We start from the raw sequence: 24,799 nt of genomic DNA, 5'->3' as shown, positions 1-24,799 counted from the left end.
GCAGTACTGTGGGTTTTGGCTTTTTTGGTGTTATTATTATTATTTAGGACAAATGGCTGCAGTAATGTAGCTAAAATTCTTCTTTAACAGATGAGAATTAACAGCTCAGAATTAGACAATTCATTTTTACTCTCTGATTGTGGGCAAAGTCAGGAGGTAAATTGCAGGAATGCTCTGGTGCTGCAAGTTCTGACAGATGGAGAGCGAAATGAATGTCTAAATGTATTTACCTCTATGAGCCTTCCAATGTATTGAGCACTGGTACTTAGAATATTGAGAAGATAAGGGTAATGAAGTCCCGATGTCAGTGACTGTAATTTTGATTTTACCCCTACTGGATCTGCTCTGTACCTGTTCAGTGCCTTATCCTAAAGTATGCCAGGAGGAGCTGTGAATTTAACTTCAGCACTTGATTGATTCAGCATTCTGGCTGAAAACAGAGCTGGATGCTCAGAATTAATTTATGCTGAAATCTGACTGCTTCCCAAGTAAAATTATTCAGAAATGGAGATTTCATTACTTTGCTGTTTTCTCCACAGACTGCTGCTGATTAACCAGAGCTGTAAGATTTTCCTTCTTTGTCTGATGAAGCTATTTTTGCTTCTTCAAAGTAAAACCTGCTGAGATGGAGTGGCAAAGTCACTGATGATGTAAATGGCACACTGTGTCAGCTCTTACCTCAATCAGCTTTAAATAAACATTTGTTTCAAGTGGTGAAAGAATGTAAACACAAAGTATCAAATTCAGCCCTGGAATGAGCCAGTGCCTGCCTAATGACTCCAGCTGGTTTATACCAGTGTTGAAGATGAACAGGATGATGTCTCCTTTGTAACCAGTAAGGTTTTCAAATGAACCTCCCATCAGCCAGACTTGGTAGCAGATTTAACAATAGCAGGAGGGATAACACAGCAGTCTTTGGGAAGGAAAAAGCAAAAACCAAGAGCTCAGAGCCAGGCAGAGAACACTGCAACTGGAATTTTACTGCGTTGAGACCTGTTTCCTTTGGAAGTGTGATGAAGCTGGGGGAATGCATCTGGCGTGCTGTTTTAGCCAAAACGAAGTTGTAATAGAGGATATTTTAAGAGAGAAATTTTGCAAAGTTTACTACAAGAGCTGAAGGATTATGCTCTATATCCTATATACCATAAAGCTTTGAAAATTTCCACAAGTTGGAAGATTTTACTTTTTTAGAGAAAGTGTGTGACACTTCATCGATCACAGGCAGTTTTGTTCCTCTGTAATCAAACAGGCTTTGTATGCTTACAGTATTCTTAACTCCTTAGATCTTCAAAAGTTGGCCATCTCTCTTCTGTGCAGATAATTTAAAAGCTTCAATTCCCTCTTTTGGCTGTGAACAATTTCAAAATTTCAAACAAGAGGAAAAAAAAAAGCCAAAAATAGAACCATGAGTTAGAAGTATTTTAAACCCAGTGCTAGTGACTGCAGCAGTAGATGCTTCAGTATTATTTAATGATTCTTCCTTTACAAAAAAGAACATTAATCTCCAGTATAGAATTTCAACCCAAATGGCCCATCTTCATCAGCAGAAGAATATTGAACTTGAATGGTTTTTTCTTTCTATGCAATGTGCAAACTGCACTGACTCTTAGGTTCAATCAGCCACTGCTGAATAGCAGCATTGATCCTGTAGAAAATTCTAGTTGGAGATGTGTCCACTGAGAACCATCCCTGTCCCTCAGCTGATCTGTACTTCTGAAGTCTGCCATGCCATTTCAGGAAGAGCTGTTGTTTGGCTTTTTGTTTTATTTATTTATTTATTTATTTTTAAACAGAAAGTCTTAAATAAAATAATACTCTTTAAAATGGTTGGGGTTTTTGGTTTTTGGTTTTTTTGTATACAGTACTTTTATCATCGCACTGGCTGTCTAGTTAGGCACCTTGTTATTACTGCTGTGTTGGAAGTACAAGCTGTAGCTCTTTCTGTAAGAGATGATTGATGTATGTATTGCAGATGAATGAGTCTAAAGAGAGGGGCGCCTTCGGTGGTTTTTTTTCTCTCTGTCATTGTGTTTTAATCTGTGTCATTAGTGTATACAAAAAAAGGATTTGGATGCATAAATGAAAGGAGGCTTCTAGATTGGCTCAGTAGATTTGGGTGCTGGACTGTGAAAGAAGCATCGCTGTGGGAAAGACTTGCTACTTCTGTGGAAAGTAGCATGTTGTGAGCCATTGCTTGGAACAGCTTCTTTTTCTTCATTCCATCCTGTATGCAATATGCTGCAGGCAGGAGGGCTTCAATGCCAGGCTCTGTGAGAAGAGCTGGGGCTACTCAACCCCTTTTCTCCCTGTCTACTGCTGAACTGTTCAGTGTGCAAACAATTGCACCTTGTTCTTCCCAGCAGTCGCTCACTAAAGCAGAACAGTTTCATCTTCTTACATGACTTAACTCCTTCAGAGTGGAAGTTGTGTTGCTGTTTGCTCCATCAGCATTTTCATGCTAAAAATATAACTTTTGCCTGTAACAAAGGAGGATGGCATGAAGTCTCAATAAAAAGCCGAATAAACATATCTAAGCTGATAAGAGGAAGGCTCTATTGACTGTACCAATACACTGAAAATTTAAATAGAACATTCACTTCTCTTGCAGTTAAAAATAACACGCTCTATTTGGAATCCTTTATCAAAATGGTACTGTTTCATTTTGCTTGGCTGGCCAAGGGAACCCAACTTTTGCTTAGTTAGTGCAAGTGCCATTGAGTTCTCAAAATTACAAGTTCAGCAACTTTAAAAACAAAAACCTGTGTTATATATTCTCCATATCCCAAGATATGGCTATGTAAATGTAAGTTGCTGGGTCTGCATCTCATAATGTTTGAAGGATTTTAAAAATACGGCCTTGAAATTTTAAGGATGGTTCAGTCCTGTAATTAGGGTAAGAATGCATTCATAAATGTTTGCTATCAAAATATCTACCTCTGAAATGCAGTCTTTATTGTTCTGCTTCATATGATGAACATGTGTTAGCTTTATACTCTACTGTCTACAACTTATGTGATGTACCTTCCTTGCTGCACTTCTCTTACTCAGTGGCTTTTCTTTCATTCAGCTTTATCTGTAGTCATAAAAGGTAATATATATTTAATATGGCTGTATCCAGCCAGGGGATTGAAAATCTAAAAATATTTTTACTCTACCATGTGCCTGCAGGCTTATATTTCACTGCATTCACTGTCAGAGAAGGATGTGGTCAGAAGTAAATTAGCTGGTCTTTTGATCAGACAGAATATTACCTGCATCTTTGTAAGAGCTGATAGGGGAGGGTTTTTTTTCCACACACCAAATTTACTTTGCTGAACAAGACAGCCTGCATTAAAATGTTGTTAATAAATAATATCCTGTCTCTCCAAACCATCTATAATAGCAGCACATATATCCTAAAGGAGAGTGGCTTGAAAATATTCCATGTTACTGTCTAAAAATGTATATATGTTATGATCTCTCAAGTTTACTTATAGAATAGAAAGGAGAGGGGGATGTATAAACTGTTTATCTCCCATTTAACTGCACGTTCAGATGATCAATCGCACTAGTCACGTAAGTGCAATTTGCTCCATCAGTTTCCAGCTTTTGGCAAGTTAATGCAGTAACTACTGAAGTCACCGGTGATTGCTTATGGTTGTTCTTGCATGCTTTGTGAGGTAAAGCATAAGTAACCAAAACTCATCTATTGCTAACATTGGGAGAAGGATGAGTGAAGAAGGAAGAGTGAAATAAAAGTGTTAGAAATACAAGGGCAGGAGCAGTGTTGTTATAGCAGGTCCCATCTCGCCCTCCTGAACCCCCTGCACCCCTGCCCCCCCCAAAAAAGGGCTACTGGTTTTTCTGGATGGCCAGGTGAATTTGGTACTTGTGATACATGTTTGATACATGTGGGATGATTTTCTACCCTGCCATGCAGAGTGAAATACAGTGAAAGCGCAAAAAATTGTCAAGAAAATTAGGAAATGCTTACAAAAACCACTTGGAAGAAAGCAAACTGATTTGTTTATTTCTATAGTAAAGGATGCAAAATTTCTCCGAGTTTCACGGAGAGCTGACTCTTGCCTGGTATTGTTTGCATTGTTCTGTGAAGGCTTCCTCAGGAGTTCTGAGGGTCAAGATGACATTCAAACGGTCACTATTCATAAAGTAACCTTTATGTAAATACCATAAATTTGTTTAATAGTTGTTTGACTTAATGACTTTGATACATTTATTTTTAATTCTTTCCCAGTCGGAATCTTAAATCACTACTCTGTGCTGGTATAAGCATAAAAGATAGTAGTGTAACAGTTCTCTCTACCATTCTGATGTGCTCCATGTAGCAGGAGGAAGCTGATGGCAGATGTCTGGATAATCTCTCTGGAGCTGCGTATGTTTAACCTTGTTAAAGACCAAGACCCCCCCCACTTTCTTTCTCAGAAATTACAGCATGCAGCCCCATGTAGGCAGTTCAAAAATGAGCTACAGAAGTATTTTCCAGTGAGCCTTTTCCAAGTGGTTTGTCTTTGAGCTCATTCAGCTTTGTGATGTTTCAGTACATCAAAACATACCCGTAACTACATGCATTGCTTTTTTGCTTGGTAGGATGGTTTTGTTTTGTTTTGTTTTTTGTTTGTTTTTTTTTAACATGCTTCAGTTTTGCTACTTTTTGGAAAAAGATCCCTTTTCTTGCTGTTCTTATATTGATAGCTCTAAATTATATGTTCATACTTAGTTACAAGTGTGTAGCTAAGCAAATCCTAGAGAAGAATCAAGGTATTGAACTCAATACTGGTCATTTGGAATATGAAAAGAACGCCACTTTTGATGCCTATTTTTGTCCAAATTCTGGTTGTAGTACTGTTATTTATATCACTGTACATGATCTGTTCTTACCTAGTTTTTCTATGTCTTTGCCGCACAGTGTGTACTGATTAACTTCAGCTTAGAGCACAGAATGTTGTGCCATGCTGGAATTATGACAGAACATGGAGTATTGAAGAGATACCGTGACAAAGTATTGTGGAAGTCAAGCTGACTGCTGAAATACGTCTAAATTATTCTTCCTTCTACAGTGTATTCATTTTACCTATGCTTGCTCACAGTGTGTATTTGTAAAAATAAAACAAGCCTAAACCACCTCACTGATCACATTTTGTTTCTGTTCCAGGTCCCAGCTCGGTGCCTGCCTCAGCAGATGAGCCAGGTTGTGGGCGAGTGTGCTGGGGTCAGAAGAACAAGGATCATAGTGCAGTCATTGCCAGCTTTGTGCATCAGGCAGCGTTTGCACAGAAGCTTCTCAGTTTTCCTTCTACTGAGTTCTTTTCAAACGGTGAGAATTACAAATTTGTTTTTCCATCTAGCATAGTTTTATATATACTTGCTGGGAAATGAGTTATTACCAAATATAGCCTATAGGACTGCAGCAGAAACTTTCCAGTCTGGTTGTCCACCTGGAAAGCATTCAGAAAATATACAACTGTCATATTTGCCTGAGATGTACAAGGAAGTTGTCTGTGTATATGCACTATGGAGCGCCTGTGCAATAAACCTAATGTTTCCCCCCAAACAATGTTTGCACAAGGCAGCTGATGTATTGTTAAAATTACAATTGTGATTTACTATATTTGTGAACAAATAAATATATGTGTGCTCGTTTGTTTTAAATACATTTCAGAATGCACGTGTATCACAAATGTATCTGGAATTCTTGGACATATGGTGACCTCTTTGGTGCTGCTGTGTGTGCAGTTGATGTGACCTAAATACAGAATAAGTAGGGTACATATGTGCAGAGTGAGGAATCCCAGAGGAGTTGGGAAAACCTCAATAATTGGAGGCATGCACGGAGATGCTGTGTAAAACCCAATGGCTATGAATACATACATTACAATTCCTGGGATCTGAGGACGAGTGATCAATGAAAGAATTGTGTAAGTTGGGGACTGCTGTGTGTTACCTGTTGAGCAACATTTATTGTCATTATTGGCATTCAAAAATTATACCACCATCAATGCTTTGTGTGTTATAATTTGCTGTCTTCACAGATGGGACCTCTAAACAGACATTCCCAAGTGTAATTCTAGCCATAATTAAGTTTTCAGAATGCCTTGCATAAATATCTGCTTTTGTTGAAACTGTTCTAATTTATTACAGCATTTTTGTCAGTTCTAAATTGGGAAAATTGTCAAGAAAATCCAAAAGCTTTTAATACAAAATTGTTGATTTCTATGAGATTTTTTTCAGAACTAAGCTGCACAGGGATATGTCGGAGGGAAATAAAATCCTGACCGGTTTATTTTATCGTGTTGAGCAAGGAATGCAAAGTACAGAAAATGGTGCTTTATAGTTAACCTCTAAACTTATTGATCTGAAGTACCTTAAGTTTAGGAAAAATAATTGTCTCTTTGAGTAATAATTTACATTAAGCTTTGCAGTTATCCTTATAAAGAATAAGCTCATTAATATTTAAGTTACACATTAACTGCATGTCTTACAAGGATGAGACAATATTCCACATAACTATCATCAGTTATAACCAAATTAACATGAACTGAGAATAACCAATTGGTAATAAATCTTTTGTAGTCCAAGCCAAATCTTAGTGAAAGTAATAATGAAAGTTTTCACATAAAGTAACAGCTTTGATAGTTTTTCTGCATTAGATGTACAGTAAGAAAGAGCACTTTGTGTGTTGCTCAGCAGATTGTGTGGATCATTGCTGAAGTAGAAGTTGGTCCAGTACCAAGACCTGCAACATGTGGTTTCTGTTCCTCAAATAATCTTGAAAATTAGAATGGCCAGTTCAGGGAATTAACTGACACTTATTATGAAAAATATTTTTCTTTCACAACATTGGACACCTGATTCCAGTAGGCTTTGGCTTGCTTCTCTTTATCGTGATGCTTTGCCCATATTTGTGTAGAATAGGTGGTTGAAGTACCATTGAAGATCATCTTGTCCAGCTGCCTCTGCTCAAGCAGGGTCACCTAGAGCTTGTTGAGCAGGATCATGGTCAGAAGACTTTGCAGTATATCCATAAATTGAGATTCCACAACCTTCCTGGGCAACCTGTTCAAGTTATCTGTCATATTCTCAGTAAGGTGTTCCTATCCCACTGTTTGACCACTTATATGGTCAAAAAATAGTACTGTGATCTGCCTGCTGACAAAAGGTAGTGGGCACAAAGCGAAGCATGAGAGCTTTCTTCTGAAAGTAAGGAAATTGTGGGCTGTTTTTTGTTGTGGTTGTTGTTTTGGTGTTGATTTTTTTTTATTTTTTATTTTATTTTATTGTGGTGGTGACTAAGCACTGGCTGGAGAAGCTGTGGAATCCATGAAGATGCCATTGAAATGTGGTCTGGACATGGTCCTGGGCAACCTGCTCAAATTGGCTTTGCTAGAGGGGATGGATGACATCTTCCTGAGGTCCCTGTTAAACCCAACCAGTTTGTAACACTCTGAAATGCACATCCAAAGGAACCAAAACTGTATTATGCTTTCTAAATTTAGGGAAAACTCAAGTTCAGTATTCTATGTGAACGAAAAATACTATGCATGTTTGTACCTTAGGAGGGATGGCATCCAAATCCAATGTTCCCTACCTGTTGTTAATGGCCCCACAGTGTGTTACTGCTTACATGAAGGTTTGTACATTTTAAAACTGATGCAACCTGTTTTTAAGTAGGGATTGGATGACTCTAGGTCATCCCACACCACATGTTATCCCTTATCCTGTATTGCTTTCATTTATGATTTTGTTATGTATTGGTAACTACTTGTGTATTTTAAATAAGCATAAATTTGAGTGTACATGCAGTGGCTCTAAGCTCACAGAACTGCAGTATTTTCATTTACTTAATACCTGTTGATCTAAGGTTAAAGTGTGCAATTGCATAGAGAACTACGAGGTTAACTGCAGCCTCATAATATCTGGCTGTACATTCTTGAGAAAAATTGCATTGTGAGAAGGATAGCAGCTGAACCTTTTTTCAATAGAATGTAAGTATTATAAGCTGCCACATGGAGACCAGTTTTTCTGCAGAGACCTGACTGGACAATGTGAAGAACTCTGCTGTGGCTTGTTTATTTCTTTTTCATATGAAAACACAGTCCCTGCAGGGAAATCTATTTCAGCCACAGAACTAAGGCCTATTAACATCTCTTCTTTCTGCCCAATGTTCCCCTATGAATTGCTGATGGTTAGGGGAGCTCACAGTGATGGCCGACAGCAGCTCTGTGCTTAGATGACAAGAATCTGTGTCTGCTAACTGCAGCTGGCACCATTAACTACCTACCCATGGACTAAAATAAAAACAATTATCGCTGCATGCATTATAATGATGAAATCCACTCTGTTTCCATGGTAACATGAGTGACAATTTATAGTATGACCTTAAGAAAGTAGAATGTGACCATTTCTTTTTTTTATTTCTTTGTAGTTTTACAGGGAGCACCAATTCACAGAAAATAACGTTTGGGAGTGCACATAAATGACAAAAATAAAGGTAAGTTGTGCTTTACACGTAACAAAAAGATGCGCAACGTGCTTTCAAGTTGGAGCATTGTTCTTTGGCTCTAATACTGTTACATGGACACCTAACAGTGCTGTTTTCTGGTTATTAATCTTTTAAATGGAAGCTGAAAAAAAACAAAAGAGGGAAACTGAGTCAGGGCTTAAGTCAAATTTTTAAAAAACTGTTTTGCCATCTAAGTTATAGCACCATACGAAGGTCTTACATTCTGAGCAGAAACACATTGAGACATTCTCAGAACTTTCCAGCACTTATGTTAATGAATCTCTGTCAAAGATGATTCAGTGGATATTTTTATTATGCTGCAGGATTTTGGGAATATCCAAACTAACATTGATCTGGTTTATTTGTTCATTAGCAGGAAGGCTATGGCAAAATGTTGAACAGCCCCACTTGGACACGTCTTCATGGATACTAATGAGTACTACAATATAGGTCGATTAAGGGACTAGAGCTCCTGAGTTCTTTAGACTGATTTAAGCACTGCCTTTGAGTGTTACTTCATTTCCAAATAACCTCCCTGTGCAAAAGATACAGCCTGTTTAACTGTGCAGTTATTTAGTAAGTGAAGTAGTACCACAAGTATTAAATAATTCACAGACTTTCCCCTCCTTGCATAATTATCTCACCCCAAACATCTTTATTCAATATGTGCAGCATAATGGATGTTCCTATGACCAACACTGAAGCTAGGATCATCTCTGATACTAGTAAAGGATTACTGGAATCTCTCTTTGAGCTACCGAAGGCTTCAGGGCTGTGACAGTAATCCACTGCCTGTTGGCCTTTCCTTGCATGTGGCAGACATGATCAGATAAAGAAAGAGGAACTTAATTCTACCTGTGTGTTAAAATATCCTTTTTGGTCACATGATATTCTTTCTTGAAATACAGTCATTAATGATATCCTGACCTTACAGGATTTCTTTTTTTTAGTTAAAGTTAATGGTTATCATTGACTGTAATTCCAGGAACATCTATAACCATGCCTCCTAGAAAAGTTTTTAACCTTCAGCTCATTTTCTAAAGGTATCTAACTGTTTTATAGGACAAAACAGGACATCAGACTATCTAACGTCCCTTTCTAAATCCAAAATTAGATTGCTGGTTTAACTGCTTTTATTTTTAATACATGGGTGTTTAAAACTTTTTTTTATATTATGCATAGTAAACTTAGGCATTTTCCTGTACCTGCAGTTACGGTAATAAACAGGCATTAAAAAAAAAAAAAAAAAAAGTTTTAGGCAAAAAATAGTTTGTTCCAGTCTGAAATATACAAGTAATATCATCTCCATTTCTAAGAGGATTCAACTGATCAGAAGAGATAAGTGAGAGTTAAAACACTAAGTATTTCTAGAGTTTAGGTTTGTGTTGCATATATAATTATATCAAAATAAACGTTGTACATTATGAGCCAGATCATACAGCATATGTGAATTAGGAGATTATGTTACTGTCACCAGAGCAAGAAGGAAAACTGCTTCAACAGGGCAGGAAGAATGAAGAAGAGTGTTTTTATTCATTTGAGAAGAGCAAATAGTTTGAATCCACTTAACAGCTCTTTTTCTGAAGCATAAATGGAATAAAGAACTCTCTTTAAGGCTCAACGTTTCAGTTTGTAACTTGGTGAGATCTGTTGGGCAGAAGAATGGAGAAATCTGTTTACACTGCCTGTACATTCTTCATTCTGATTTTGATTCTTGTCTGTATGTCCTTTACACCCATGAAAATTCTTCTCTAGATAGAAGTAGCATGAAAGATTACCAAGGCAGTTTGTGCAGAATGGAGAAAAACAGAAACAGCTGCAGCTTATGCTGTTCTAAGAATTCCAGCTACAGGATTTTGTTTTCCCAGTTATTTAGATATTTCACTTTAGCAACAAAACTTTAGTTTGTTTGTCAAAAGTGTTAGAAATGTTCATTTCTACTTTTCTGGTGTTTTTTTTTCCAGGCAAAAGCTAATATATCCAACTCAAACCATGTATTGTTTCTCATTTACTTTGCCGTTTGAGTTCTTGAACTGGGTGCCTAATGCTAAAGGCATGAGGGACCTGAAAAAGAACATTGTGAAAAAGAGTTAAAGTTACAATTGGCGTGCAGGTATTGCATCGATCTTCCAAATTCCAATTAAATTTAGAACTCAGCAAATCATAACATGGCTAATAATGAGATCCTTAGAAGAATATAACATTAAGTGTGGTTAAGCTGCAAACACTCATGAGTACGCTTTGCTTTTGAAGCCAAATATTTTCCAACCATAAAACCCTGAAAGATCATGCTGTTAACCAGTCGAATCGATTCCCACACACAACCATGTGTCAATAAAATATTCTTGTAGAATCTTGCAGAGTTTTATTACTTTGTGTTAACAAGCATTGTGTAGTAATGAGTAGTAAACTGAAGATGAGGAAGAGTAATTTCTGTTTTATGAAGGGAAAATTAACAGTGAGGTACATCTGATTTTAGTTAGCATTGCATACCAAGTTGACTTTATAGTTTAGTATTTTCTATTTGTTGAACATGTTTTCCCTCAGTCCCTAGGCTATGCAAAAGCAACATCCTAATAAAACGTATATTGTTCTATTAATCATGTTTTAAGGAATTAAATCCATACCAGAAAACATAATGTAATTTAAGTTAGAAATTCTACAACTGTGTTATTGCGTCCATACAGAATTTTATTTACTTTTGCAGCTTTGAGACCTAGTCTTTGCCTCTGAATCTGGCCACAGACAGAGTACAAATGAATGCAGTTCACCAAAGAAACAATTAAGACTGAAAGTATTCACCAAGTTTGCATTTCTGGTAAGTTACATAGCCTTTGACTTTGTCAATGTACCTTTGGGCAAAAGTAAGTTCTAACAGGAAATGTGGTTCAAGCAGCTTCTTGTAAGATACTAAACAAATAATGAACCTACAAGAAATTCCTACCAAAATATCTATTAAAAGTCTATGTTCATATATTGTATATATTTTTATATATAATAAGTATTAAATGCAACTATTTCTGACTGGGGGAAAACTAGAATTTGGGTGTAGCCCATCAGATATGAAGCAGAGGCAGCAAAAAGTGGCTCTGAGCGACCTAAGTAGAGTAATCACTTAGAATTTTAAAGAAAAGGTAGAGTGTGTTTGCAGTGGTGGGACTGTGCATCTGTAAGGAAGGAGGCTGGAGTGAGACAGTATGCTTCTAAAAAGGCAGCAGTGAGTATGGGGAAGTAGAAGGAGGTCCATATCAGAAAAATAGTCCATCAAACTTGTCTGTACTGCGTGGAATCTTACTAGTTTTGTTATTTCTTTCCAACTGTATCAGATCATCTAATGAGGTAACAGATCAAATAATTCTTCCTTTATCACTACATCATCATAGCTGCAATTCCATCATAGATAGATATTCCAGGGATTTTTTTCCACGTTGACAGATAAGCAAAGATACTATCTTGGTGATTCTTCAAAAAGAGACATGAAAAAAAAAATTCCCTTCTTGGAAAGACCTTAAAGAGAATTTTTAGTAATGGAAAATGTAAAGGGAATGGTGATGAACAGGATCCTTCTTGAAATTAGTTTTCTATTTGGAAAAGAAAATAAAAGAAATTGAATTGAGTCCATCACAGCTTATGTTATTCTGCTGGGTATGATAGTCTAGGACTAACACCGTGTGTTTACCATCCTGCCCAAAGAATTCTGCTTAAGATCCTGAATTCTAAGACACCTTCAATTCCTGTTGGTATCCCTGTTTAACCTCTGCTTCTACAAAGGTTCATAAATAGTTCTGTCTTTTGGCATGGAACTATGCAAAGAGAGTGTATAGTGACAGCCTTCACTAATGGCTAAGTACAGTGAAAGTTCAGTACAGAAAGTGCAAAACTGTGGTTCCAGTTTCCCGAAGTGTGGAAAGGAAAGGCAACATGCAAGGTAACTGTGCCAGCTACTAAATGTGCACGTAAGAGTGGAGATTTACAGCCTCCTTTGAGTCCAAATAGCTATTGGATATCATGGCTTTCAGTATAACTGGAAGTTTACATTCTGTGGTTTTAAACATATGAATTTTAAATGAGGTCTACAGTGGCTTTGATCTGGCAGGACTTCAATTGGATTGCATTTCTAAATCTCCCTGATACCTTTATTTACCCATAGTCCTGCCTTCTGTTCGTTAAATTATACAGAGGGAAGGGTTTTTAAATGTGAGTAATGAGAGTGCCAAAGACTAATCTAACTAACGATCTGATCTGCATCCTTGCTCCACTGTTTCAGGAACATCCTTTAAAATATTAACATGAAAAAAACAAAAAAACAACCAAAGTGTCTCTCTACTTGCGTGTGCATTTCAATGCAAGACATGTCCTTGTGGCATATGCTATACAGTCAAGCCTGGTATAGTGGACATATGTCTAAGTAAACTCTCCATCTGGTATTAGATATTTAAATATATTCAATTGCATTTTGTTGAGGATACAGTGATACTGGAATTTTTTGGCACTTAGAGATCTCTTTCTTCCTGAACGAGTGGCTCTCTTTTATTTAAACTTTTAAAGAGTGTTGCTAGCAAATGTTTGCTATGCAGAATGAAAATCCCACTGTTGTCAGTAAATTCAATTTGTAATCAAATAATATCCAATCTGACTGACTTTCTCTGGTGATAAAGTCTTGTTGGACTTCCAGTTTTGAGAGTGCTGGTTTGAAAGTTTACAACATCTCAGCACTTCATGTTTCCCTCTTCTGCCATTGCATGCTGTTCTAAACTAAGGGAATTTACTGACATTTGTCTTGAAAAAGAGAAAAAGGTACTGGCAGTTTGCTCATTGGAGTCTTGAGTGTTCTACCTTTGATTTCTAGTTTGTGGGTAGGCCAGTTTCCAGCATGTGAATATCTGTGGTGTCCAGCAGAGAGCCTTGCATAGTTATTTTAATCTCTCATTCTTGGTGGTAAGCAACAATGAGTCGCAGAACTGAACTGCTAGCTTGTCATACTGCAAAAAGTCTGGATAATGAAGCTTTCCAAAAATTCTGCCAACTTCTCTAATGTTGCCATAGTGATATAATTCAGCAAATTCCAGAGTGAAACCTTTTTAGGTTATAATGAATAACCTAAATAGAAAAATAACTTGAAAGTTCTAGATCTACGTGTTCTTCTTTTCTAGACATCCATAATAATGTACTTTAACTTGAATTTATTTTAGGAAAAGGAATGAGAACAAGTAATTCTTTAGTGAAAAAGTATAATGTGTTTTATGTATGTACTGTGCAATGAGTGCAGAAATAGAGAACACAGTTTGTAAAGTTAAATTGAAACACACTAAAAGCAAATAATTAATAATTCTATAGCTGCGTGAACTATACTCAAGTGGTGTTTGTTGTCTGCTCTAGCTTACTTCCTCTGAAGAGTAAGATAAGTTCAGATATGATAGAGCAGAAATTACAACTGCAGTGTTCAGCGTAGGATAGTAAGAAGCTTTGTAAGAAGCTTGAACTGATGCCATGTTTGAGAAGCTTTGCTCTGGACAAAATCTCCAGGACAGCAGCATTGCTGGAATGTGCAAAATACTTTTTCAGAAACTCCTTTTCTCCATAGTCCTGTACTATCCAAATGCCATTTGTTCATGCAGATACCTGTTGAAAATATTTTCACCTCAGTGTTGTTTTCTGGTTCCATAACATTTTGCAAGCAAGGTTTATTTGAGTTTGTTTTACAAACGAGGAAAAGGCTTCAGGTGTGTCAGAGAATCATAGAATTCCCACAGCTGGAAATGTCCTGCAAGATCATCCATTCCAACCTTCCACCTCCCACCAATATTTCCCCACTAAATGATGTCAGTACAGCATCTACGTGGTTCTTCAGCATCTCCAGGGTCGGTGACTCAACCACTTCCCTGGGCAGCCCATTTCAGTGCCTGACCACTCTAACAGTCAACCTGAATCCCCTCTCATGTAACTTGAGGCCTATTGTCTGTTTGGGGTATCTAGAATTCACTCAGTGAAAAGTGTTCTACCACTGAGGACGGATTTCTTGTCCAGTCAGGTACATTGCCTCCTTTTATCTTCTCATTAATTACTTTTGCACTGTGATCGATGCTCCAGTTTCTGCTTTATACACTTTGAATGTTAAAAAGAAATGCACCATTTACAATGAAAGACAGAAATCGGGATTGTCAGGATAAATCTACCAGCTCTTTGGCTACCTAGAATTTAGTTAAGGATGCAAAGATAATGATAGCACCTAATTTGCATGCTACAAGATTCTGCTTTTATGTTGCCAAGTCTGTAGAGCTTTTGTTGCTGCAAGTACATTAGTAGTGCAGTACTGTGATTGCAGTGCTGTTGCAGTTGGAGACAAGGGGACAGTGCTGGTTTTTTTGTTTGTTTGTTTTTGTTTTACAACTATGTTTTAAAGGAAAAAGTATTGTATTAGCTACTCTCCATACTGCGTCAAGGAGCATAATTTACAATAGCTTAATTCATATTTAGACCCTGACATTAAACAGTGATATTTTAAAATGCATAAACTGATTCAAACTTGCTGGTTGATCAGCACTTCAGGAAGCTTAGCTACATAATTTTCTGTCCTAAATGGAAACTTCTTACTTCTTTGAAAAATCTCACCATATAATTGTATATTTTTTGCTAACAGAGGCAGAAAATCTGGGTTTGAAATGGGAAAGTAAGTAATAAATAGATTCAGTAGTGTTTGAAAGTTTTTTTGGCTGGTCATAATTGATTTCCTGATCTTCTTAAACTGTTAACTGTTTAAAGTTTGCATATATTTTTGTGCCATACAATTGATACTACAGTAGCCTTAGAATAGTTAGCAGAAGTTATCCTCAGAGTCTAGAGTGCTCTCCTTGCAGTATGGATGTATGTCACTAATCCAGGTCTACAGTATTATCTCTGAATCTTTGCATCTCTGGATTTCATTCATACTGTCACAGCACTGCACATTTAACATGTTCAGTAACTAGAATAAAATAAGTAAAATGATGACTTCCCAAACTGATCGATCCTTGTCACTTTATGTAAGCATGTGTATCTGGATGCTGAGATTAGAGGCAGAACTCCCTTACATTTATCATTTGTATTTTATTTCTTATAATCAATCTTACGGCATAAAGCTACAAATGGAAAATAATTTCTATATAAAATATGGTAAAAGCACCATAATACTGTGGCAGCCCCACAGTGAATGTTGCCCTTTCATTACTAACCTTCCAAGCATGAGATACTCGCAAAGAAGCTGACCAGTCTTCAAACTTCCATTTGGCTTTCATTTTACAGGAAAAAAAGCATATACTGATCTGTCTGAACAAGGGCATAATTGTGTTGGGAACTGAACCCTGCTGATGGGCAGTACATTGCAGCATGTTTCTCTAAAAATAACAGAACTCAAGCGATTTACACTGGTTATAGCCACAGAATTATGACAGGAGTGTGAGGTTATCTTTAGATGATGTTTTCCCAGATTCTACTTTGTAATTTCAGAGTCTCGTTATGTTTTAATAAGGGTTGTTTTGTTTTAAATACATAGGAAACTTCCTTCTACCAAAATGACAACGTAAATCAGCATGTGTGTATTGAGGGAGAAAAAAGTCTGTATTTTCAGACTGCCACAAAGTTGTTTGCAATGCAAAACCACCTGTAATTTCAACATCAAATACAAGCCTGATTATTGTGTTTGAGGGAAAATTATTTTTGACTGTTCGTCCTCCTTGAGTGATACAGTAAGATGTGATACCAAAATAGATGTGGTTAGTGTGTTAGTTGCCTAACTGTACTTGGAACACCATGGGCTTTTTTGCCTGTGTTAGTGGATAAAAATATGTTGTACTGCTAGAGTATTATTCTAGACTGAGCATCTACCAGAAATAAGAAACTCTAAGTTAAGAAAATGAATGCAGCTTTAACTGTTTAACCACAGTTATTTTTGTATCGCATATGGAGCGAGGTGTTAAAGTACATGTCAGAAACGAAGATAGGAAAGAATAAAATGTTGAATTGAAATGCTGAACAGTGAGATTTGTTATGCCATGACTATCTGGCCTTACCCTGTAGAAGATTAAGCAATCTAAGGAAAAAATGGCTGATATGGCAGAAACAGATAAATTCAGAGTTAGTTCAGAGGTGAGATTAAAATATGAAGAAGTGAAAGCATATAAAGGCATTTGAAGGCAGCCATGGCAACCGTATAACTTCTCTGTCTTGCAATTACAGTGTTATTTAAAACACTGTAGGCTTTGGTCCGGTCTCAGTTTAGATGAAATTGAGTTCTAAACATTTATTTATTTTCTACTGGGAAAAATAACATTTTGTAGTATGTCCCAACACTTGTTTCCTTGCTTTTATATAAGGTGTCTGTAAAGATTACTTTCCACTGATTGACCAAATTGTTTCCCTACAAGATCTTCCATTTGGAAAGGAGGGGCTCTTTTGTTCTTGAGGGTAGATTTTAAAAGAAGTACATAGTCAGTTCTTACTCAGTGAGCATCCTGCATAGGATTTATGCATCAGACATAAGGATAGCTTAAAAGTACTCTACCTGCCAGATTCCTGCTCTAGTGATTCCAAGCTGTTCCAGAATCTGTATGAAATACAGATCTAATTTAAGAGGTTTTTTAGGTTGCTTTTTTTTTTTTTTTTTTTTTTTTTTTTTGCAAGTTTGCATCACAAATACAATACGTAGGTGAATCCTAGGTATTTATGTACAGATCTAAAAATACATTTACTGGGGACCTATGCTGGTAGCCTAGAAAACTCCAAACCTTGAGCAGTAAAGCATTCACAATAAGAACCACTGTACAATTAAAAGTTATGCTTGCAGTACACAGCCACAGCATCTGCAATTGCACAAATAAATCTGCATTTTGGAAGCTGAAATCTCAGCTCCTTCATGGAGAAAGGACGTAAAAAAGAGAAAAGACCAGTAAGTTAAGGAGGTACCAACAATTAATTACTGGGTAGCAGGAATCATTGTGTGTCTGTTATGATACATCTGGTGCATTTAAATGATGTACAAATTATTTCTGGTGTGCTTTCTGTTCTCTGAAGTGAAAAAACTTACTTAAAGTGCCAAAATTCATGTGTTTACAATGTATATGATATTGTACTTGACTTGCAGGCTTTACCTATCATGAGTTTATGAGTATTTGTATTATATGAGCTAACTGAAGCATCACTTGAAAATAATGCATGCTTAGCTTTTGAGCTTTTCTGATTTATTTTTTTCTGTAAGTAATCTTTCCGTATTTATGAAAAAAATAAATCTAGATATTGCAGCTCAACTTATGGGCTTAATAATTTTTAGTATGAAAAAGTCACAGTGTTGCGATCAATTTTGAGTTCCAAATTCGGTAGTTATGTTCAGTACTATAAATTCTGAGTTAAAATAATGTTTTGTATAGGCTTGCATCAGCTAATGTAATAGATGTTTAGTATACCTTCTAGTCTTAGAATCATTTGAGTTGAAGGGACCCCGAAACATCATGTAGTGCAACTCCCCTGCTGTGAGCAAAGACACCCACAGCTCCATCATTGCTCAGAGCCCCATTCGCTGACCTTGGGTGTCTGCAGGGATGGGGCACCACCACCTCTCTGGGCAATGTGTCCCAGTGCCTCACCACACATTATAAAAGAAACTTCTGCATTAAATCCAGCGTAAGTCTCCCCATTTCCCATTGTCCTATCACAGCAGACCCTGTTAAGGAGTCTGTCCCCTTCTTTCTTATATTCCCTTTAGATACTGAAAGGCTGCTCACAGGTCTCATGGAGCCTTCTCTTCTCCAGGCTGAACAGCCCCAGCTCTCTCAGCCTGTCCTCGTAGGGGAGGTGTTCCAACCCAGATTGAATTCATTTAGTGGTAAGCTGAAGAGAGACATCTATCTATGAATATTTTATGACATTCATTCTCCAAGGATGTTTTTCAGAGATTGACCTATTGGATTTTCTACTATTATATTTCCTCTGTACCATTCAGCCACACATGAAAAACAGAAGTATCTTTTAAAAAGAAGAGAAGGAACGAGTACAAAAGTGTAGTTCTATTGATTTAAGCTTCTTAAATGACTGCTCTGACGTAGTTTGCTTACACTTCATTACACATTCTGTGGTGTGGAATGCCACCTAGTGTTACATCTCCCAAAGGCAGCAAAACTCTGCAAAGTTATGAAACCAGCTTTATCAACACGGCAGTTGTATAGTTAGTGGATTTTCTGATATGTTAAGTGCTCAGGAATACTGTGTATACTTACAGGGGAGTGAGGAGATGGTATTTATTTCTGTTTCTGCTGAGCATGTAATGCCTCCTGTTTTGTTATATTGCCCCACAGTGTCAGAGGTGGGATATTGGTAGGGGTTGGACATTCCCACCAGTATTTCATTACACACTGCTGTGTGACAGATGGCAGCAGAGGGGCAGTCTGACGTGGAATTGTGTGGAATCGAATTCCTCCCTGTGGAAAAAATGGCACCATAAACACTCATTGAAGCTCGCTGAACACTTTAAGGAGACCAGGCAGTGGATGGGAGCACACTGAGGTGGTGGAGTGGTGCATTTCAGCAGTGGTGACTGTGGGTCTCCTCTGGTGGTGCGGATTTTTACAAGCACAACATGCAGGGTATTGTAGATTGCTGGCAAAAACACATAGCTAACTGTGTTCAATATGTTGATAAATAATGTTTTGTAGCTGAGAGCTTCTCTATCAGATAGTACTGAATTTCACACTTGCTCAAAGCGGAAGGTTATGTTTTACTTGTAAAGCCCAGGTAGGGGCTGAAAACTGATCATTTCATTGGAGTCTCTATAAGTCACAGAAAAGTAATTTTGCTGGGACAATTTTGCAGCAGCTATTATTTGCTGCATAGCAAAAAAAAAAAAAGGAATCATGAATGCTGGTGGCTGTCGCTCTGCCAAACTGGTGCTATTCACCTGTTCAGCGGACAGTCCTGCAGACGTGCTGTTATACTCGTGGTTCTGAAATATTTATTATGTTAGCATATTAATTTAGTTCTCTCTCATTTAGTTTTGCTGAGATTTAAAACCTTACCTTACAGAATTAGTTTTTATGAGATCTATAATTGGAGGAACAGTAAAAGTGTGAAAGAGTGAATTGTTATGTTCTGCCTGTAGATCGTTAGAAAATGTCTACAGAATTCTAATTTCACAATACTTATTAGTAATGGTGGTGTAAGTATTATGTGTAGCAGAAGGAGCTCAGCTTGACTGTTCAGATCGCAGATGGAAGTGTAGCTATTGGCAGTTTAGAAAGTCTATATTTGACTTAAAAATTCCTGAGGATGCTGATGCAGAGAAATAATTGTGGAACAAGAAGAAATTAGAAAACTGGAAATGTTACCTTCCACTTCAGTTGAAGTTTTCTTGTTGCTGCCAATGTCTGACTAACAGTTTGAAATGTCAGATAAACTACAGGATGGCTTCCAGACCTAAGGATGGGATCCTATTTGTGCAAGTTATTAGTTTATAGGCTTCAGTAAGTATTCAAAAGAAAAAGCAAACGTGAAATATCTGCAGAGATCTAGAATAAAATCGTAATGGACAAATGAAAGGAAGGAATTAAGTAAAGAAATTTCTGGAGTACTGCTGCACTGTCACTGTCCTTGGCTACACTGTACTGGGATGTAAGGGTTATATTGTATCGGTTTATGTACAGCATCAGTTACATAAGGCATCCTGCTGCTGTACGTGGCAGGAAGAAATGAACAGTTGAAATTGCTTAAATATTTTTGAAAGAGCAGATGAGAATGTACCTTTGAAGTTCACTCACTGTATGGGACAAAAAGCAGTGACAATATCTATTTAGAAAAAATGGTAGTGTTGGAGGTAGCTTTATAACTTGTTGCTAAGAATGCTGTCTACCATCAGTGCGTGTTACAAGGGTGTGGGACAATATCCAGGGCACATCTTGCTGTTCATTTTCATTTGACACACCAGTTAAGCTAAGAGAACTACCTTATGAGTGATATAAACCTACTCCCAGCCAACCGTGCATAAGATTATCATCTTCATACCTAGATCACTCAGACTATTTCCATACAACACTACATGGTATCTGCTGTTAATGATGAATTGCTGATTCAAGTGATTTGGTTTCCTATGCAGTGGGCTCCTTTCTGTCAGGCATGCTGTACTAAGGATCTGAAAATAAAGCAGGGAGAGTAGAATTGACTTTGAGGGCAAACAGAGATTTCTTTTCACGAGGGAAGAGACTGTCTGTTGGCTTTTGAGGAGATAGGAAGAAGAAATTTGCGTTCATTTTGTTGAATGAAAATACCGATCTTACTATAGTTCTGAACACATGGAGGCCTCCCTGTTGGAGGAGTTGTGCATAGCTCTGAGGAAAGGTAGGCTGCATGATGTACAAAGGAGGACTGAAAGTCATGAAAGAAATTTACACAAAGAGAAGAAAGAGAGGCATTCAATGGAAGGAAGTATTAGCATTTAAAATGCATTTATGTGGAAACAAAGCAGAAAGGGAAGGACTTGATAATAAGACAGGAAATTACAAATGAAAAGTAAACAATATTAAGATGAGGGAAAGAAGTTCTTACACCCTTGAAAGACTGTAGCCATGAGCAAGTAATACTCTGTAGAGTCCTTTTGAATGCGTAAAGCAAAGTGATCACTGCAAGAATCTTCTGTATCAGTTAGCCTTAAGCTTTGGTGTGTTTGCTCTTCACTCTAACGTGTACAGAAAGGATCAAAAACTGTGCTTTTGTCATGTGTCATTGCTTAGTGATCTACTTCTGTTGAGAGCCTGTTCCCATAGCAACATTGCTATTGTATTACAGGCTGGGTATGTAAGTTTAGCAAGTTGAAATTACATTTGTGTGTACATACTTTATCTGATTTTAAACATACACCCACATTATGCTGGTATTTTGATGGTGTCCTGTATGTACGTTTAGGAGTCCAGGATATGGGGCTGGTATCCTTTCTTACCCTGAATTAAATATGAGGACTGCTCCAAAAGTAATGCTTCTATCTTATTATGTTGGCCCACAGTGTCAGAGGCAGATGCTGGTGGTATGGCAGTAAAGGATGAGTGTTCCCACCAATATTCCATTACATTTTGTAGCTCTGTGACAGATGGCAACAGAGGGGCAGTCTGACAGAATGGCAACTGACACAGAAGCCTGTAGGAAGCAAAGGTGTGGAAATGAATTCCTCCATGCAGGACAAGAAATGCACCCATTGACATTCATTGACAATTGCTGAATGTTTGTGGAGATCAGGCAGTGGATGTGAGCACGCTGATGTGGTGGGTGGTGTGTTTCAGCAGTGATGACAGCAGCAGTAGGTCACCTCCATTGGAGCAGATTTTAATGAGTGCAGCATGCTGGCTCTTGTTCATCACTGACAAAAATGCATAGGTAGTGGTGGTGACTGTTGAGAAACAGAATTTTGCAGCTGAGAATCTGATCTATCAAATAATGTTATTGTGTACTTTGTATCCTTGTAGGTTCTATGGAAATAAATAGAAGGCATTGCTTTGGAAGCAACCTACATACTGTAACTTCAGGAAGAAATACATTTAAGTAATACCACCAACCCTAAAGTTGGAAGATATACAACTATAGATCAAATTCATAATTAGCTATATATTTTAAGAGGTTTCAAAATATTATTTGAAAAGAAAAAATATTCTGTGGAAGTAAATAATGTATTGCAAATCTGGAATTCTGTCTCTTAAAGATTAACTTCTGGCTTAGGTAGGTATAAGCTACGTCTGAGCAACTGTTGTGCTAACCTGATTTCAGCTTTGTACAGTACTACACACTGGATTGATTGCCTTAGTGGAGAACTAAGCTGTTCTGTGATTGTGGCTTGTAAGCATTGTAATTAAATTTCTTTCTAAGTAATCTGTCCATGGCTCTCTCTGCAGTCAGTGTAAAGACCACTGTCACTTTACCTACTTGAAAAGGTTATATTGGGTATTTCAAAAGGTAAGTATAGTGACTGGGTTTTGAAACTAGAATTCTGATGAAAGGTTCTCATGGAAATGCAAGGTGTGTGTAACAATTCCTGGTCTGAATTCTAGGATGCAAAACCAGCAAACAAGAAATTAACATAGTAAACACACAGTAAACATAGTAACATAGTAAACACAGTAAACATAGTAAACACACAGTAAACATAGTAAACAAACTAAATTTTATACCAACTCTCTTCCTTCATATATTGGTCAAAATGTGACATGCTACTGCTATCTCATGCTGAATTACTTGAATACACCACAGCTGTAGCTCCGCATCTTTTCCAGCTCTTTCAAAAAGCTGAGTGTTTTCATGCAAGTGTAGCAGCTGCCCAGAAACTAGTAATTCTCAATTTTACCCTGCAAAACAGGCAGCTGTTTTTCAGCAGCTGCAGAGAGTGGAGAAACAAACAAACAATAACAAAAAAACACATTGTTTTCTCCCAGGTGAGTATTGTGAAGTAATTAACTAATCTTTAATGGAGCTTTGCAATTTCCTGCCTTCTAGTTGGTCTTATATAACAGTTTTGGATGCTTTCAGTGTTCTGTACTTCACACAGTACTTTGAAATACGCTCTGTATTACCCTTTTAGAAGGACAAGGTAAAATTGTAAAATCACAGTATATGTCAAGGTAAAATTGTAAAATCACAGTTTATTAAGGCTTAAAGCTTTCTGCACCTAGTCAGTGCAGAGTGTTATGATTGACAGCAGTCATGCTAATGCATATTTAGCAGGTTAAGTGGTTTCCTGACTAGTATTCCTGTACTCATTTCCCCTTCGTCGGTATCAATTAAGGACCCGCATTTCTCACAGGGTAGGAGGCTTGTTCTTTGCTTCAAGCTTCAGATGGTATGGTAATACTCTTTTGGTATGTACAAGGCAATAGTGAGAGATTGTTTTTGTGTACCTACTGGAGAGAGGACAGGACTTTTGTGTACTTCTGTAGCAATTAGGAATTACTTTGGTATAAAGCTTTTTACTTGTAGCTAAACGTGAGACTCTTAAAACAACTGGAATCTATTGAGATAGACCAAACAAATTTAGTAGCTGCTAAGGACAGTTTAGATGTGTGTGATCTGTGCTCTTTGCCAGCGGAGCCCAGGAGATGTGTTTCTTGTCACTTCCCTAGCCCTGTTTTTCTGTTGTCCTGAAGTGTTGTTTTAGACTGTATCCCACCACCATATTTTAGTCCAGGCACAGTAGCTGTGGTGCTTAACAGTGCTGATGCAACGTTTCTCTGCAATAAGTACTTTTCTTTGAATTGGAAAGATCAGCTTTTTCATGAATTTCTTTTTTTCTGTAAAGGATTTTTGTTTTACTAACAAGTGTTATGTGTTGCTGTCTTGGTGCTGTTCTTTCTTTCTTTTTTTTTTTTTTAACTGTGTATATACATTCTTTTTTTTAGCCATTGAGCAAGAAAGAGAGCCTGAGATGAAGTGCCCCAGAAACAATGAGTGAAGGAAGAACGTGGAGTGCTGCAAAATGTGTTCAAGGTAACTTTTTTAACAACATTTTTTAAAAGATGAGTCAAGTATAGTAGGAGACTCCTATAAATACTCAGTTCCAAGTTGAAGGATTACAGGGAATTTACTTTTAGAGATAAATCCAACAGATTTTCAATTATGATTGCAGTTCTTATTGTAGTTGGACTGCAAATTGAACATTTGAAACTGGTATTCTAAATAGCATTCAATAGTATTCTGAACTCTAAAAAGAAGTTTTTATTGTACTCCTGTCTAATGCCTTATTTAAAAGGAAAGAAGATGGCTGGCAGGCTTTATTAAAAAGGATCCAGAAAACAATAGATGTGAGAAACTACTCTCATCTCACTAGAATCTTTTTGATTTCATATTGCCCTGAGCAGCCAATGCTCAGGTGACCCTGCAAACCACCTGATATGAATAAACATTGTAAAATATTTTAAGTTATTGCAAGTCCAAGCACATCATAAGCCTTATAGTAATGATTAAGACACATAACGAGCAAGTAGTGCTACTTAATATGAAGTGGAAAGTACCTGCTGTGACTTACTGGGTTATCTGTTTGCCATTCTGTGGGGTATCTCAGTGTGTGTCTCAAACATGTACTGCTAATGGCTTAATCGGATTCATAGAAAAATCTTTCAGCAAGTCTGTAAGAAACTTTTTTAAACCTACCATTGAAGTTTGAACACAGAAGTATTAAACTATATTTGAAGGAAGGGTCTTTGTTTTAGGATGGTTTAGTTCAAAGCAAACCACACTGACTGCTCATGTTTGAAGAAGGATCACAAAGCAGCATAATTTTTTTGACTCTTAGTACTATTGCAA

The sequence above is a fragment of the Lagopus leucura genome, unplaced genomic scaffold (genome assembly GCF_019238085.1).
Source record: "Lagopus leucura isolate 7727_CA_CO unplaced genomic scaffold, USGS_WTPT01 Super-Scaffold_100017, whole genome shotgun sequence".
NCBI lineage: Eukaryota > Metazoa > Chordata > Aves > Galliformes > Phasianidae > Lagopus > Lagopus leucura.
This window is presented reverse-complemented; position numbering follows the sequence as displayed.